Source organism: Amblyomma americanum, chromosome 8 (assembly GCF_052857255.1).
Source record: "Amblyomma americanum isolate KBUSLIRL-KWMA chromosome 8, ASM5285725v1, whole genome shotgun sequence".
Taxonomy (NCBI): domain Eukaryota; kingdom Metazoa; phylum Arthropoda; class Arachnida; order Ixodida; family Ixodidae; genus Amblyomma; species Amblyomma americanum.
In genome coordinates, this window is record NC_135504.1 from 29,719,985 (window position 1) to 29,738,196 (window position 18,212).

The 18,212-nt window shown below is 47.5% G+C and overlaps 1 pseudogene; it reads right to left on the reverse strand.

Moving 5' to 3' along the window:
* Positions 1-12,986: 12,986 nt before the first annotated feature.
* LOC144102883 (U2 spliceosomal RNA) lies at positions 12,987-13,163 on the reverse strand (annotated as a pseudogene).
* Positions 13,164-18,212: the final 5,049 nt, after the last annotated feature.

Consider the following 18,212-nt stretch of genomic DNA (forward strand, 5'->3'; position numbering starts at 1 on the left):
GGCTTGGTATTGGTTTGTAAGGTTTAGCGTTCCAAACTACACTCATGCCCAACATTGTCGGACAAAAAATTTTGAATACTGAAATACTGTAAGGCACTGTTATAGAGATATGAAAAATAATGGTCTATCCTTCCGATATGTTGCAAAATCTTCCTTTAAAAAATTTTCCATCACTGCCATCGAGCAGTTAAGACTGCGAAAGAAAAACAACAGATAACACTTTTGACGACTGCAAAAACGTTGATAGCAAAAAAAAAAATGAAATCCTGACGACGGGAGATCTGCAGATACATTGATTGCTATAATGAAGTTTTAGAACATATGAGAAAAAAATGTCTTTATAAACTGTTTCCTGTTCAAAAATGCTTTCGTTCCAAATTGTTGGGTACGTAGTTTTGAGAGAGGGCCTGGTGGAAGGCTCCAGATTATTTGAAACCACCTGTGGGTCTTTAGTGCGCAATGAAAATGGAATAGAAATGCTCGAAACATTTCATGGTGGTGTCTAGATAGAATTTTCATGATGAGGTTGGTTTGTCGGACTGCTGCTTTGGTTAGCAAAAAATTTGAAGGAGAAAAAGGAGACACTTGCCCACCGAAATTCCTCGTTTGTGTATCTGCGGGCTACAGCTCCGTATGTAGGCTGGGCGAAAGCGCCTTAACACTCGACCGCGGCGGCTGCGTTTTTATGGAGGAAAAACGCTAAGGCACCCGTGTGCTGTGCTATGTCATTGCACGTTAAAGATCCCCAGGTGGTCGAAATTATTCCGGAGCCCTCCACTTCGACACCTCTTTCTTCTTTTCTTCTTTCACTCCCTTCTTTATCCCTTCCCTTACGGCACGGTTCAGGTGTCCGCCGATATGTGAGACAGATACTGCGCAATTTCCTTTCCAAACAAAAACCACTAAAAAATTAACACTTATGCAATGACGTATGGCATGGCTATGCTGTTATTAGGGAATTGCGATCGAGCAAATTGAGAGGCTGAACAGGGCAGATCACCTTGATACAAATATATTTTTCTGCTGGTGGACAAACGTTCGGCAGCTTGATTTTGAAATTCGTGTCAGAGTTCAGCTTATACGCGTTCCGTCAAACTACATCGGGCGGCAGAACGGCTGCCCAAACATCGTATCTTCATGTTTTAAAGCAGCGCGCGCTGGCTACCAAACTCTTTGAATAAGGCGAACCTCGAATGTATTGCCATTTAATCACTGACGGTGGCTTCTTTTCAAGCAATCTCAGTAGTCTAGACAACTGCGGCCGTTTTTAAGAACACCTTTTGTGATTACGTAAGTTTTAAGAATGCATCTTTTAGGCATGACGCGTTCGGTGGGTTTAAAAGAAGGTTCGGAATAAGAACACAGGAATTAGCATTACGGTAAATGTTAGGTGTACTTTGGGGATTAGAACTGACTAGGACATAGAGCTGCTAGTATGATGTGCTCGGTGGGTATAAAAAGTAGGTTAGGAATAAGAAAACAAGAATTAGGATTACGGTACATGTTAGGTGTACTTTGGGGATTAGAATTGACTGAAACCTAGAACTGCTAGTATGATGCGTTCGGTGGGTTCAAAAAGAAGTTTAGGAATAAGAACACAAGAATTAGCATTACGGTAAATGTTACGTGTACTTTGGGGATTAGAACTGACTTGGACCTAGAACAGCTAAAGTGAATAGAATAAGCTCAAGGGATTCTTTTGTCTGTGTGCGACCAGATATATTTATTTCATTATAGGAACACCGACGACTCTGCATTGCTCTTAAATTTTGCTACGCTTACTCCAGCTACCAAAACCAGGTCAGTGCATCTCAGAAAAAACGGTAGAATCAAATAATACCTCTACCTCAAATCCTAACGCATTTTTTTTTGTCTTTTCAGACATTAGATAAGATGCGCCAAGCCTTTACACTTTGCATGAAAACAATGTTTGAAGTTGTAGACGCAATTAATCCGGTAAGGAGCCCAATATTTAAGCTAATAATTATTTGTTGCTAACTGTGAGCTGTAAGTTGGTTTTCATACAGTGTTTCTTCTCCACCTGCTGCCTGATCAGCCAACAAGCAAAATGTGCTTAGGCAGATCAGAATTTATGAATATGTACGCATACAGGCGAATAAATTTTGATTTGATTTGATGCCAAGGACCTTTCCATTATCAGCTGCTCAGTGGTCAAGTGTGCACACGCCTTGTGCAGTACAGCTTCGACTTTATCAAAAAAACAAAAAAAAATATTTTCTGCAACACATCAGTCTTCTCGAAGGACCTGCTGGTAAATTTGTTCCGGGGCACAAAATTTTGTCGCCAAAAGTAAATAATAAATGCAATAGGAAAAGAAGTACTTTTTGTGATGCAAAAAGACAGAAAAAAATAAAGAAAAAGGCGGAAAAATCTATACAAATTGCTCGGTTGGTGGAAAAGCTTCAAAAAAAAAAGAAGTATACGGAAGTTCTAGACTTCGAGTTGTCTGATGCCTTTTTGTTCAGTCAAAACGTGCTACTTGATCCCAAATTCTTGTAGCCGGGGAGAGTAACACATTTGCCATTTTATTACCTTTGCATCTTGCGTTGAAAATCGGGTGGTGCGCTAATAGGAACAATGCACATTTGTCTTCAAACATTTGTGATGGTGAGGACCGTTGTATAAATTATTATTCTGAAACTATAAGAGTAAAAAGAAAAAGCCTTGACTTTTAAAAAATTTTGTGGTAGAACGGAAGAACTCTGCGTTTGTGGAAAGGCACGTAATTAAGCGATGCGCCCTTTTAGTTTTTAGTGCTTCTCATTATATGTTCCCCGCCTAGCTATTGCTTATTATCGCACCATCAGTAAAACATACGTTCACATGAAAGGCCTGCCTATTGCACAAGAAACGTAATAGAATAATTAATTTGAAAGAAGTTGCAATACGGCAAATGAGCCATAAATTGCTCGTGTGAACAATGCCATTATCACCATCGTGGGTCTGTAGAGTCACTTCCACTGCAGGATGAGGAGCTCTGGTACAGATGTTATGTAATCCTTCTCTTGCACCTGCGAAAGTGACGCTGCTAACATATTAAATTTGTGGCGCCGTTACTCCAGCTGTTTTTGCGCAAGCGTCAGTAAAAAAGACACTTTCAGTTTCACTGCGCATCATGATTACATCCTCGCAATCAACGTTTTCCTACCGAGATTCATTACATCATCTGTGTTCTGCCGTAATATTATTGTGTTTGCTTTGTAAAACTTAAGCCTGCCGACGAGCCTCATCACTTTATTTTATCATTTTTCTTTCTCTCGCAGCATGTGTAGCTTTTCTGTCAACTTTTATGGTTTAGCTAAATTCCAATTTTTACTCCAAATGACGGTTTTTGCATGGTTCCGATGTTGTGCATTCTTTTAGGCGACATTGGTAATAGGCAGCTTGTAATTAATGGGTGCCTAGCAACCGCCCCGTAACCGTGTGTTACTTTCCTAGTAATATATTTTTCATTATGCGAGTGTGCCGTATACGTTTTCTTATTTTTTGCAGGAGCTACTGCAGAAGTACAACATCAACGTCAGCAGCCTTGTACAGGGTGCTTCGGTGGGCAGTTGCTTTTGTCGAAGCATGCCAATAGGGTTGCTGCAATGATACCTCAAAATCTTTGGCGCGTTCCTGACCAATTTTTAAAGAACATAATGTGACAGCATTTAGGCCGCCTGCTATGGTGTCTAAAACGAGTGCTTAATGCTCTCCTTGCGATTTTTCCGCCGAAATTTCGGTTAGAACATGTTTCATTGCCTTTATATGGAATGCATGAGTAATCCCGTTGTAAAGTTTTTGAGTACCTTTTAGTGAATTGTCATATGAGATTATACTAATCCATTCCAGTAATACGTCCTAATTCACCCAATATTCTCCCGCTAATCTGCATTAATACTTTTTATAAGTGAGTTTATTTTAAAGTTTTTGGGGTTCCTTTTTAAATTTTGGGCGTGGACCAGTTTCCAAGTTTTGGAGGGTGCTCAAATTTTAAAACTTCGCGGTGTGCGATTGATCTGCTGGTGGTGACGTGGTGTTGCGACGTCACGACTTCAAATTGCATTAATAGATCCCGGGGAGTCGACACCATCTGCCATCTGCCATCGCATCTCTACCGCTGCACCACTGCGCCGGCAGATGGCTCTTTCAAACAGAGCCACCGGTGCGGCTTGTGAGCCTTACGCATGTAAGACTCCCACAGACGTAGGGCACGCATGTAGGAAACAGCTGTGTTTCTTGCGCATGTCTCGACTAAGATCGTCATGTTTCTATTTTGTTCCAACAGAAGTGCGGATTCAAGCACATCCCGAGAGAAGAGAGGTACGCCTTGGCCATCACGGGTTACTTCGCAGACTTTATTTCCGGCTGAAAGCCCTTTAAGATTTCACGAGAAGACAATGACCTTGGAAGAACATATGATCTTTCGCCGGCGTTCGTTTATTGGGTGTATACAGAGAAATGAAGAGATTCAATAAAGGCCTATTGAAAAAGGCTTAGTCCAGTTTCCTGAAAGAGTCATCTGTTTATAGAGTACCGAATTGTTTGCTTTACGCAGAGGCCTGCCCGTGTTCTTCTTCATTGTTCTGCTAGTCACTATGTATGTGGAGTAATTTCTGAGTTGTTGCCTATTATAAGCAACAGGAAGAATGCTACTTTTGTGCTGAATACTATATTAAAAACGAAGAGTCGTTTTATCCAGACGTGCTGCCGCTGAAAGAGGCTGCTCTGCTTGGCACTTGCAGTTTGTTCTGCTCCTTTTGTCAGTTTCCTTCAAAAATTGACGAACATGGAACCCCACGGCACAGCGGCTTCGCTGCAAAGTGTAAGGGCAGTCTATGCCATGCCGAACCAACTCTCAATGTCTGGCGTGTTGAGAGATGACAGGCACTAAGACGTGTTTCCTCAGTCATTCCACATTAGAGGTTTGGCATCATGGCGAAAGCAAGGTAAGATGTTGAGCCGTGCAACTTGCCGCCTCTGCATGCATTCTTTCTGACAGACTTGGGCCGCAAATCGCCAAAGGCAGCGATGCATGCCATGTACGTCACCAAGTTATGTGTACTCGTGAGTGGGGCTGCGCATCCTCCTGCATTGTACCGCTTAGCCGTTACCCAAGCTATCTGGCTATCTTGGCTGTGCTTATCATCAGAGAAATCTTATCAGAGAAAATTGTTATTCTTATATTCCTGCATAGTTATAAATTTTTCACTACAACGGTGCGCCTAACAGCAGGGGTAAGAGGCGCCTATTAATTAAATTATGCGTGCCGATAATTAACAAGCATCGGCAGATTTGAGGCATCTGTAATCAGTCAGCCAGCTATGCGAAATAAATTATTGTGGTATCTTCAAAAAGCGTGTTCTTAAGCATTATGCCGTCGATGAAATAATCACTGTTTTAAACAGCGTGTACAGAGCACATGCGAGCAAATAATGTTTACGCTTTTAAGAAATAGCCTGCCGAGTAGTTGCACACCACTTCCTCCCTTTTATTTCACACCAGGTTTTCTAGAAAGGCCAGCCGATATACTTGAACAATAGCATTGGCATTTTATTTCCGCGTAAGAGAGAGCAGTACATAGCCTATGCCACACACAGCAAGAAAACAGCTGCAGAAAGTTTGTGCCTGGAGCAGTTCGTGTTTAATATTTCGCGGAACTCAACACAAACAAATGCAAGTAACACATGCGTGCAGGGGCTTTCTTTACCTCGAAATGGTATTTTATTTTTGAGATACATATGGACATAAGCATGTACAACCTGTGAAATGGAGGATAAACGAGACAGCAAAGCAAAGAGTGGTTGAGAGTGCGCTGCTAAAGGAGTGTACTTTTCTGCTGTGCAGCGCAATGCACATATCACTGATACGCATGCTTTTTTTTTTCTTCTTTGGGAACTAGGACTCCAGAAGTTGCAGCGCGGCTGTAGTCTTGCTCCTCTTCGAGATTCGCGTCACTGAAAACTGCGGCTACCAGGCAAAGGCAAGACAATGAGCAGTAATTTGCATTGTGCGATTCTTTTCGATGGAAAGGTGTGCCCTCTCGCCCTGTCACTGACGCATCGGCAAGTTGGGCCAACCAAGGGCCTCGCGCATGTCAGCGGGATTTTGTAGACAGATGGAAGGCACAACTGACAAAGCGATTAGAGTCTTCTTCAGCAACCAATTCACTTCGCTGGTTCGCCGGGTAGGTGAGAGCCCGTGCACGCAATCTAGCATAGAATATCCCGTAGCGCGGGCATTTTTTCTCATGTGTTGTACCACTGCGCACGTATGCTATGACTTGAGGCTTTCCAGGGCTCTGCCCAGCCCCAGGTTTTTAATTACTTTCAGACTTTTTCCCAAAATATCTGTGCTAGGGCGACAATCACAGTGCGACAAAACCAAGCTAGACGTAGCTGCCAAACCTGGCATTGAGAGGTAGCCAGCATTTTATGACTGCACAATTTCTCCAAAAGATGCTCAAGGCGCAAATTTGTGATCTCCCTTCCCGTAGAAAAATTTCTTTAGACAGTCTATATACTCTTCATAGACTTCTATCTATAGTCTATAGACTCGCTATACGCAAACCCTAGAGAGCACTCTATAGCCAATACAAATCCTATAGACAGTCTACAGACAATCTATACGTTTATGGCCATGCACGTTTAGTAGAGTTTTATCTATAGACAGTCTATGGACTATGAATACACAAGAATAAATATTTAAATGAAGTCAAAACAGTCTATAAGAAATTTATAGACTGTCTATAGAACATTTCTTTAAGAGTTTCTGTGGTTTTTGAATGATCGGAGTGGTATAATACAATCATAAACGTGGAAGGCGACCCTGCAAGCAGGGTAAAAAGAACTAGAGTGGAAAGAAGAGGCGCGAACCTCTTATTTCTTCCCCAAAATGTGAGAACGAAAAGAAAAAGAAATATGATATCGGTTACACTGAGTCCAATGATCTGCGAAGCTCAGCGAAAGCATAACTGCATGCGGGCGTTGTATGGCTTACAATGCGAGGCTAAAAAATGCAGACAAAAATGAAGCTCACAACGTTCAGTTAGCATGGACCACGAAGGGGCACTGGCGCCAGATGCTTCCTTTTTGTCAATGACGAAGAGTTCAAAAATTTCAGAAATTCTTACAAGACGACGCTTGTAGAATGTTCGGAACATAGCCACAGGCCTCGCGTTGTTGTGCAAAGACTGTTGGGGTCTGTTATATTAACCCAAGGTCTTCGGCATGCTCCCGAAGGCGGCCGTTTAGCGTCTACTAACTTTCTCTACGTAGGACTGCGGATAGGACAAAGGAATTCCAAAGAGAACACCAACACGGTATTCGATAAAGTGATGTCATGATCCTTGCTATGGGGAACTTGCGCTGAAGTTTGCGGCGCCGATTGCAGCGTCATAACACACTGCCTAGCGAGAAGATCAAGCAGTTTTGGGTAGTACTCTTCGCACTTTTCCGCGCCACATTCAGGCGCTTATTGGCGTGAGCCTCCGCTCTCTGTCGAAGGCGCACGTGCCGTGCGTCAGCTATCTGGGCTACGCCGAGAGAAGCTAGGCAATGAATGCTGTCAGCCAAACGCCGGTATCTAATCGCGCAGAATGTGTTCTCGTGCTTGCAGCGGCCCAAGCGGCTGACAAAAGCAGTTTTGAGTCACCGATTGGAACAACTGCAGTGCCACCTTGGCAGCGAAGGTTCCCTATAGGGGGCCTTTCTTGTGGTGCCACTGCCGACCATGCAGAACTGGCTGAGTCAGTGTGGCAACGGGTCGGCCACTTCATGGAGCTTGTTGGGTTCTTTATGTATGTGCAGTAAATTATGGTTGCACTGGTGGCGCCAGTTTTTTTCCTCTCCTGCAAGCCTTTCTTCAGATTTGGGTGACACTGGCGCGCAAAGCTGCGCAGAAGGTACATACAGTAACCAGCGGTGATTATGAAAGCGGACTAGCATCAAAGCTTCTTTGGGCCTGGTGGCCTCAAGACGTCGATCTCGGAAACAAGCTTTGCATCTGAAGTGGGCCCACTAAAAGCTGACTAAGCGTGCGGCGGAATGACGGAATGGACGAATTTGATAACAAGATCTTCCAGTCGCCAATCTGAAGGAAGATTTAACGCATAAGTTGGCCACTTGATTATCGCTGGATAAACCAGGCAACTTTTTACTCGACCTTCCGAGTTGCTTGCCGGCACTTGGAAAGAAAGGCTTACGGCAGAAGAGAGAAATTGGCTCCGCCAAGGCTGCCACGAATCCGTATCTACATGGTGTCTCCTGGAACTTGAAGAGGGGTGGTAAAAGTGCCGGAGTGCACGTCGCCTTTCCGGCGGCTGACTGGTAGACCAAATTTCATCATCATCATCACCCACAACATCCACTGCAGCCAAAAGGCCTCTCTCACTGATACACCGTTGCAGGGTGGTTAACAACGACGAACCTAGAAGGCCCTCTTTCAGAACGAAGCATGTGAACTACTTCGTGATGCTGCGTCGATGCGTTCTTTGCCCTGTTAACAGTCCTACGAAGGGCAAACCAACAGATGCATGATTGACGGCTGGCGACCTAACGAAGAGGGCCGACTTGGAAACTGCCATTTCGGAAGAGGTTCGTGCCATGAAGGCCTTGTTGCAGTGGGAGTTTAGGAACCGTCTGTGCTAAGCAGCCACCTCCTCCACGTTACATTCGTCACCAGTGACGGCTCTTGTCGAATCTTTTAATCAAGCTGTAGCCTTGTTTGGTTGCAAATTTATTTCATTCTCCCCCTTTTATTTTTTGTTCATTTGGCATGTTTTGTTTTGCTTGTCCGCATACTTTGTGCGCAATAATTGACTGTTAGCGCTTTCTTCAGAGCAGGTCTTGTCAATCGTTTCTTACGAACCCATATCTAGCTCTATTTTCCACACTCGATATGCTTCCGGAAGAGTCAATGCATTCGAAAATTGTGGAAAGCGTGATTTGAAATCTCCGCGCTGATTGAGATTTTCGGAGATTATGTGCGCGAAATATACAGGCGAACTTTTTCAATGCGAAATTTACCGACATCAATTGGCTGGGTTTCCTGGCACTGCCATTAGCGCTCTAGTGCAGATATGACTGAAAAAAAATGATAGGAATGCAAAAGCTGCACACTGGGCGGAGCAAATGGAAAGCCTCAGGTCATACTGTACGCGCGCAGAGTTTCACTAGAATTAAAAAGAAAAAGTAATTGCAAAGTACGGGGTTTGAGAGATGTCGGGCACAGGCTGGGTTAGTCTCACCTTGATTGCGGTGGCAGGTGATGAAACGGTTGCGCATTCATCGCTCCCCAAGACGGCAACTCTCTCCTCAATGTCTCGAGGCAATATTTGACGCCGCACGCTTCATTGTTCGCGAGCTCTCGTCGAACGCAACACGGGCCACGCAGTGCTGTGGTACATCCCAGCGGTTTAGGTTGCTCACTACTTTCCCACGCAATCACGAAAGCATCACGAGGAAGTGCCGATTACCACCCACAAATGGGACAATTCGAGTGCCAAGGCAACGCGACAAAGCGGGACTTCAAGAGGAGCAAAGTGTGTCTTGCATATCCATATCTTCCTGTAGGTTGAGCCAGTTCGCAGTCAATAAGCGCCCTCTAACGCTAAGCGTCGTGTAAAAAAAAAAGAGCGGTGCGAAGGCGGCTGAACTGAATGGAAATGGTACGCCTCAAGCTGCTTTGTAAAATTCGCGTATTTCGAAGCTGTGCCCCATGCTGGGCTGGACTGTGCTGCCATCGTGGTGCAATCCGCGGCCGTGTTTCCAGCAACTTCCGTGGAAGAGGGAAATATTAGAGACGTTTAGAACACTCTGACGCTATAGGTTGGGGGCATATATGGGAATGGCAGGCGCCAGTGCGCATGCGCAGAACAATAACCGCACGGAGGAGCGATATTGTCCTTTGCCTGCACACAGGCGCCCCGCTATTCCCTTATGTCCCTAACCTATAGGGTCACCCTATTCAAGAATGCTCTGTTAGCTACTTTGTCTTCCCACAAGCATTCGTGTAAGTACTGGCGTGTATCTGGCGGACAAACTAACTACGCTCGGTGGGGAGAAAGGCAATCTAATCGAAACGTCGATTGTGCTTTGAGTGCTGTCTACAAAGGCTGCCGACATACAGAAGGGTCTACGCCGGCCAAACAGGGCGACACGTGAATTACGAAGCGAGAGGACGCGAACTCTCTACCGGAAAGAAACTATAGGAAAGCATATGGCTGCTAATTGCGTTACCTGCAAGTGGCAGCCGCACGGGCGTTTGCGCACTTTGCTGCCACCGAAACGCCGCGGGTGCGCCTGGGGTTTGATCTCGCGACATTGGGCTCAGGAGCCGAAAGTCGTAACGGGTAAGGAATAGCATTACGTCACCGAAAGAGCAGTGCCACTCTGGCACATCTCGAAGCCTCGTTCACAAGGAAGAAAATAAACCCGGGTATCAGAGATATGTCCATATCGTTACACAGAGCCGCCGCGGTGGCTAAGTGGTTACGGCGCTGGGCTGCTGGCCCTAAAGACGCGGGCTCGATCCCGGCCGCGGTGGTAGAATTTCGATGAAGGCGAAATTCTAGAGGCCCGTGTACTGCGCGATGACAGTGCACGTTAAAGAATCCCAGGTGGTAGAAATTTCCGGAGCCCTTCACTACGGCGTCTCTCATAGCCTGAGTCGCTTTGGGACGTTAAACCCCAATAAACCATAAACCATATCGTTACACAGGAACAATCTGCAGTTCTCAGTAGGACACTTTGAAAGGTTCTTTGCATTATAGCGCTGACTTTGCATTACACAGGTTGTGCATATGTAGGCATACGTGTGTGATAAAAATAGAGTAGAAGTTTCAAGTAACGAAAGTCATGTCCGCATGTGTTCCTTTTCATAGGCTGTGTGCCGTTTCATAAATCATGCTTTCCGGCGAATCTTGGAAGGCAGCACGGCATGGGGACGTTGGCAGAATATTATGCGCTGCAAGAACCGAAGTTGCGCCAGTATGACATTTCAGTGGCCGTGGGTTGAACTATGCCTTGCAGAGGTAGACACCTGCGCAATGAGCAGCAAAAATAAGTTAAATATTGGGCACAGATTTCGGTAGAATAAAAATTATATATAGGGCGTGTCACTTAACTTAAAAAGTAGGATTAAACAAGGATGCTGCGTTATGCAAAAAAGAAGCTAAGGAACTTTGTTCCGAGTTGCCTTCGTCACAAAGTAACCGTCTAAAAAGATTGTTTAATCCAAACTAGTTAGACATGCGCGAAAAGGTTTGGTTGTACATTGGCTGAGCACCAGAAAATGTGACTACACGTGTTACTTTCATCGAGAGCAGCAACAAATTGGCTCGTACAATCGTAATTGCAATCTCATGCAACTGTCGCCGTAAAAGAAAGAACGCATTGGCTTCTCAAGCATACAGGAATAAGAACGGTAAACGCATTGTCTCAGTTTGTTCGCCACTCAGAAATCGAGAGATCGTGGAGCATTTTCTTTTCATACTCACGCGACGCTCTGTGAAGCCTTCAGAACATCCAAGTGGCCTCCCCGTAATAATAATAATAATTGGTTTTTTGGGGAAAGAAAATGGCGCAGTATCTGTCTCATATATCGTTGGACACCTGAACCGCGCCGTAAGGGAAGGGGTAAGGAAGGGAGTGAAAGAAGAAAGGAAGAAGGAGGTGCCGTAGTGGAGGGCTCCGGAATAATTTCGACCACCTAGGGATCTTTAACGTGCACTGACATCGCACAGCACACGGGCGCCTTAGCGTTTTTCCTCCATAAAAACGCAGCCGCCGCGGTCGGGTTCGAACCCGGGAACTCCGGATCAGTAGTCGAGCGCCCTAACTACTGAGCCACCGCGGCGGGGCGCCTCCCCGTAGGTATGTTTAGGAGGTAACAGCGCGATAAAGCAAAAAACTATGAAGAAAAGACACGACGATTCCCTTTCTTTGTCCTTGTTTTTTTGCGTTGTTAGCACCCAGGCATGTCAACCGAACTTGCAATTCTTACTCGATTCCCCGGAGGCGTTGCATAATGCCCATGAAAACTGCCCGCGCTCCCTTGAGGGTGAAAAAAAACATTCCGCTGTTTCGGACCATGACGGAGATGCACGGCGAAGACCCGGCGCTCCTAAGAACATGTACATTTCTGAGCCTGTGATCCAGGAGCGGCACAAGTACTGGCGCTGCCGTTCCGTTGTTTAGAGTGACGCAGCTGCGCGCTGTGAGTGATTCGGGTGGATTTGGATTGGAAAACGTTTATTTCGTCAAAATGCAAATGCAGGCGGTCCACGCTAGATGGCCTCCAGCCCACGGCTAGCGGCGACCACAGCGGCCCACTCGGTGGCCGAGGCTTGGATGCCGCTGACCAGAACGGCCACCCATTGCTCAAGAGGACAGGTGTCCTTTTTCACATCGGAGCGCGTGCCCTCTTGAGCAATCGAAGGAGGCTTCAAACATTTCCATCCTTCTTGCTCTGGCCTCTGCTCTTTCGTGGGGAGCTTGCTGACGCCTTCCACATGGGCTGGGCATGCCAGAAAAAACCCTCCTCTTCTACTCCTAACCATTCCCCTACCCGAGAGGACTGGGAGGCGGCCCAGCTCGGTTGCCTGGACGTAACGGCCCAACTAGTCCTGGTTCAGCGATCTCTAGTGGCGGTCCAGACCAATGGGGTCCCTGAATAAGGGACTCCACCTAGTATTTGTAAGGGGAGCGGCCCACTAGAGGCTGCTTCCCTGTCAACCGCTCTGTAAATAATATTAAATGCTCCCCCCAATCACCACCACCTCCACTACTGCTCATTAATCGAAGGGATCTCTTCTTTCAAAGCGAAAGCTTCGATTTCATTGCTGCTGCTGCCAGGAAGAATGAAAAGGAAAGTGCACAGGCCTGCCCACTGGCTCAAGCCGAGCCACAATCGCTGCTACGTGCAGAAAGTAGGAGAGTTGAAAAAGAGGAGAGCAAAGAGTGAAAGAAAAGGCGTGCGCTATAATGCCCCAGGCCGATCTCGGTGGCAGTGAAATACCGGGCCAACCTGAGGCGGAGGTGAAGCAAGCTTCAAGCGCCCCGCCACATACCCAAAAATAAGTTTAATATCTTGGGTCCAAATGGGACCCGTAGCAAATATTGTAGCGGGAGCTACACTGGGCTAATAATGATAATAATAATTGGTTTTTGGGGAAAGGAAATGGCGCAGTGTCTGTCTCATATATCGTTGGACAGCTGAACCGCACCGCAAGGGAAGGGATAAAGGGAGAGTGAAAGAAGAAAGGAAGAAAGAGGTGCCGTAGTGGAGGTCTCTGGAATAATTTTGACCACCTGGGGATCTTTAACGTGCACTGACATCGCACAGCACACGGGCGCCTTAGCGTTTTGCTCCATAAAAACGCAGCCGCCGCGGTCGGGTTCGAACCCAGGAACACCGGATCAGTAGTCGAGCGCCCTAACCACTGAGCCACCGCAGCGGTTACACTAGGCTACCAGTCGAGCAGTTCGCGGTACATGGGAGAGGTCAGTTGAGCGCATGCGCCGTTACCATGGAAACCGAAGAGGAGCAAAGCGCTGCGTGCGCTTCGCCGTCACCGCGGCCACGCGCCCGCTCCACCGTCAAAGCCGAGCGTGACGTCACGCGGATGAGCAGTTGTGCGCATGCGCCGATACCAAAGTAACCAGAGACCTCACAGCTGCTCCGCGTTCTTCGTCGCCGCCTCGCCGCACGCCACTGTATCACCCGACCACCGCGTCGCATGCGCAGGATTGCGTATAAAAGGCGGAGATGTAGTGGGCGTCTGTATCACAACGTTTGACATGCATGCAGAGAAGGAGAGTGCAGCCGCTGCTAAACGGCTGTATAGACAAGAGAAGATTAACTCTTCCGATCCTGAGGCTGTCGCCTGGAAGTTGGCTTGAACCAAATAATAACGCTGGAGTCTGCGTGTACGTGAATCAAGGCATCAGCACCGTCAGACATCTCCCTCCCTTCGATCGCGGTGAATAATGGTGAAGCCCGCGGTGTTCGATTTCTGGAAAGCGGCATTATCATTCAAGGAGTCTACGTGGCATCGGGAACATCTGTCAAGCAGACGATTGATGTGGTCGCCGCGTGTACATGAGCCTACGGCACGGTTTCACAGTTTTGTGTGACTTTGGGTGATTTCAAAAGGAAACAGGACTCTCTTAGTCAGTGCAGGGAAGACAAGGTTGACTTTAATTTAGCTTCGGACTCTCACACCCAGCCTACACAATGTGTAACTACTATAATAGAGCTTGTATACTAAAGAGGCTCTACTAAATCGAAATACTGTATCGACAAAATTGAGAGCGCTGCATGCTACCTCACAGATCGTCGGGCAGTGTTTGTCTCTATCAAGCAAAATGAATAAAAGATGTGTATACCCAATGTCTCTCATTGCTAAACATACGGTGACCACAACAAGCTCAGCCAGGGAAACGCACCTCTCGATGCGTATATCCAGGCATAGTCTAGCTATGCCACAGCCAATTTTTTATATCATCAGGTATATGCTATCTTGGGGAAAAATTCATATGGTGGTCGCATTCAATTGGTCGGCGTGTTTTTCATATTTTCACGAAGTGGCGACTGCAATACGATGAGCAGAATGACAGCGAAAATGGCGTCTATACAAAACATTGTTCCGGGCTGACTTGCACCCACAATGGACTGAATCACTCGGCGGCGGCGAAGCGACAAGCGTGCTCGGCGGTCGTCGATAAGAATAACCGCCGCTGTCGGCCATGCTCAATTTAACGCGGACAGCAAACTTTCTAGATAAAGCGTGCAAAGTTATTGGAACATTCTGGAACAACGTGGAATCCGCTCTGCCTGGCTGCGATCAAATGAGATAAATATAGTCCCGTCTTGCGTCGCAAACAAAGCGATAAAGCGGTGTGACGGCAGATTTGAAGAATGAACAAACACTGCAAAGATTCGCGGCGTTACTCCCATCTCAAAGAAGAATCGACCCGATGCATTAAAGCAAATAATGCCACTAGCAACAAATAAAACTAATCTTGCGAAAATAGAGTGTGAAAATGCAGCGTCCCTTAGAGCGCATAATAGGGCTTTATACAGACTACGTGACTACATGGGCAAATTCCGGTCGTATGCGGCGTCGCTGGGATGCAGTCATTACTTGCGTCAGGGATGACTTCGTAATCCAGTTCACCTAGCCGACGAAAAACCTTGTACGTGCCGGAATAGTGACGCAAGAGCTTTTCACTCAATTCACTGCGGCGAATTGGCGCCCAAACCCAGACTTCGTCTCCTGGCTTGTATTCCGCTTTGCGTCTTCGTAGGTTGTAGCGTCTGGCGTCGGTCCGCTGCTGATCTTTGGTCCGTAATCGGGCAAGCCTTCGAGCTTGTTCTGCGCGCTGAAGGTACGTGGCGAGGTCGACGTTCTCTTCTTCTGTAACGTTGGGCAGCATGACGTCTAGCGTGGTCGTGGCATCCCTGCCATGGACGAGCCTAAAAAGCGTCATCTGTGTGGCCTTCTGCACTACGGTGTTGTTGGCGAAGACGACGTAAGGCAGGATGACGTCCCAGGTTTTGCGTTCGGCATCGACATACATGGCGAGCATATTGGCGATGGTTTTGTTCAGGCGCTCGGTCAGTAAATTGGTCTGCGGATGGTATGCCATTCTCCTCCGATGGCTGGTTTGGCTATAACGCAAGATGGCTTGCGTTAGTTCCGCCGTGAATGCTGTTCCTCTGTTCGTGCTGAGCACATCAGGGGCGCCGTGTCGCAGAAGAATGCACTCCACGAAAAATTTGGCGACTTCTGCTGCTGTTCCGTTCGGTAGGGCTTTAGGCTTGGCGTAGCGGGTCAGGTATACGGTCGCTATGATGATCCACTTTTTTCCTGACGTTGACTTTGGAAAAGGGCCCAGCAAGTCCATACTGATCTGCTGAAAGGGCCTTGAGGGAGGTTCAATAGGGTTCAGAAATCTTGCTGGTCGTGTGGGAGGGGTCTTTCGTCGCTGACAATCTCGGCAGGTTTTCACATAATGTGCGCCATCGGCAGACAGTCGGGGCCAGTAATACTTGTCTTGAATACGGCGGAGGGTGCGAGTAAACCCGACATGTCCAGCTGTCCGCTCGTCGGGTGAAGCTTGTTGAACTTCTTCGCGGAGACAAGCAGGTAAAACAAAGAGGCAGGCTGTTTTGCTCGCTGTGAAATACTTCTTCACAAGGACACCATTCTGTACACAGAAGGAAGACAGTCCTCGCTTGAATGAAGCGGAGGGTGAAGAAACCTTGCCTTCCAGGTACTCGATGAGGCGTTATAGGTCGGGGTCCGAGCGTTGCTGCTTAGCAAAAGAGCTGGAGCTGATGGGTCCCAGGAAGGCGTCCTCATCGTCGGCCGGCGGCGGTGTATCTGCCGGAGCCCTTGAGAGACAATCAGCGTCAGAGTGCTTGCGTCCGGAATTGTAAACAATGCTGAAGTTCTTTGAAGACATCTGCTTGCGGCGCTTCCCATTTAAATTACACGTCTGCCTTCGTTAGTTGCCTCAGGGGCTCGGCGATGCGCGAAACGTTTTTCACAAATCGTCAGTAATATGCACAGAGTCCAAGGAATCTGCGCACTACTTTCTTATCGGTCAGCGGTGGAAACTGTTCAATAGCAGCTGTTTTGTGCGGGTCTGGGCGTACTCCCTCCTTGCTAACGATGTGGCCTAAAAACAGCAGCTCTTCGTAGGCAAAGTGGCACTTCTCTGATTTCAAGGTTAGGCCAGGCGACTTGATGGCGTCTAGTACTGCTCGAAGTCTTTTGAGGTGCTCTTCAAGGTTCGAGGCGAAGACAACGACGTCATCTAAATATACCAGACAAATTTGCCTCTTCAGGCCTGCCAGCACTGTATCCATTACTCGCTGAAACGTCGGTGGTGCGGAACAGAGACGAAATGGCATCACCTTGAACTCAAAGAGCCCATCCGGAGGGATGAATGCTCTCTTCTCGCGATCTCTTTCGCCGACCGCAATTTGCCAGTAGACTCTCTTGAGGTCCATCGATGAGAAATACTTGGCGCTGCAGAGCCGGTCCAGTGTGTCATCGATGCGGGGGAGGAGGTAGACGTCCTTCTTTGTTATGTAGTTCATGCGGCGGCAATCAACGCAGAATCGAAGTGCGCCGTCTATCTTCCTCACTAGAACAACCGGTGCCGCCCATGGGCTGTTTGAAGGCTGGATGACGTCGTCGCGAAGCATTTCTTCGACTTGGTCCCGGATGGCTTGTCGTTCTCTGCGGTGACACACGGTAGGGGCTTTGACGGAGACGTCGGACGTGTTGATCCGTTATAATGCGATTCTTGGCAATTGGCGTCTGTCGCACCTTCGGCGATGTCGAAAAACACTCACTGTAGCTTTGAAGCAGATTGCGGATCTGGTCTTGTCTGTTCCAGTGCAGGGCTGGGTTGAAGTCGAAAGTGGGCAAGTTCTCTTGGACAGGCGAATCTTCTGCGGGGGATCTGAGAGGGCGAAGGAGTCTCGTACGTCGGATATTTCGTCGAAGAAAGCAATCGTCGTTCCTCTGTTAATGGGCCGGTATTCTTCGCAGAAGTTTGTCAGCAGTACTTCGGCCTGGCCATTGCGGAAATGAGCGATGCCTCTTGCGATGCTGATTACTTGGTCTAGAAGCAACTGCATGTTCCCCACGATGAAGGCTTCGGCGTTAATGGCTTTCGTGGCGCCTGCGGTCACAATAACGCTTGAAAGGGGTGGGACGCTCACTTCTTCCCCCAGGACACTCAGGGTGATTTTCCAGAGTTTTCGCCGAAGAGACGGCCTCGTCCGCCGAAAGCGTGATCAGCTTCGATCGCAGGTCGATGATCGCCTGATGCTCATTAAGGAAATCTATGCCCAAGATCACTTCGCGAGACCATTGTGGTAGCACAACAAAGGACGCAGGATAGGTATGTCCTTTGACAGTCACTCGCGCTATGCATCGTCCTGATGGCGTAATGAGGTGGCCCCCGGCGGTGCAAATTTGTTGGCCGTCTCCAAGGCGTTGTGACTTTTCTCAGATGCGCAGCGAATGTTCCTTTCATAACCTAGTAATCGGCTCCTGTGTCGACTTGAGCGGTATCTTTCCGGCCGTCGATAGTCAATTCTAAGTCGGATGTCGTTCTAAGTTCGACAGCAACCTCACCTCCAGAGGTTGCTGTCTTTAGTTTCCCCTACGGGGGCTGGGAGACCTTCCT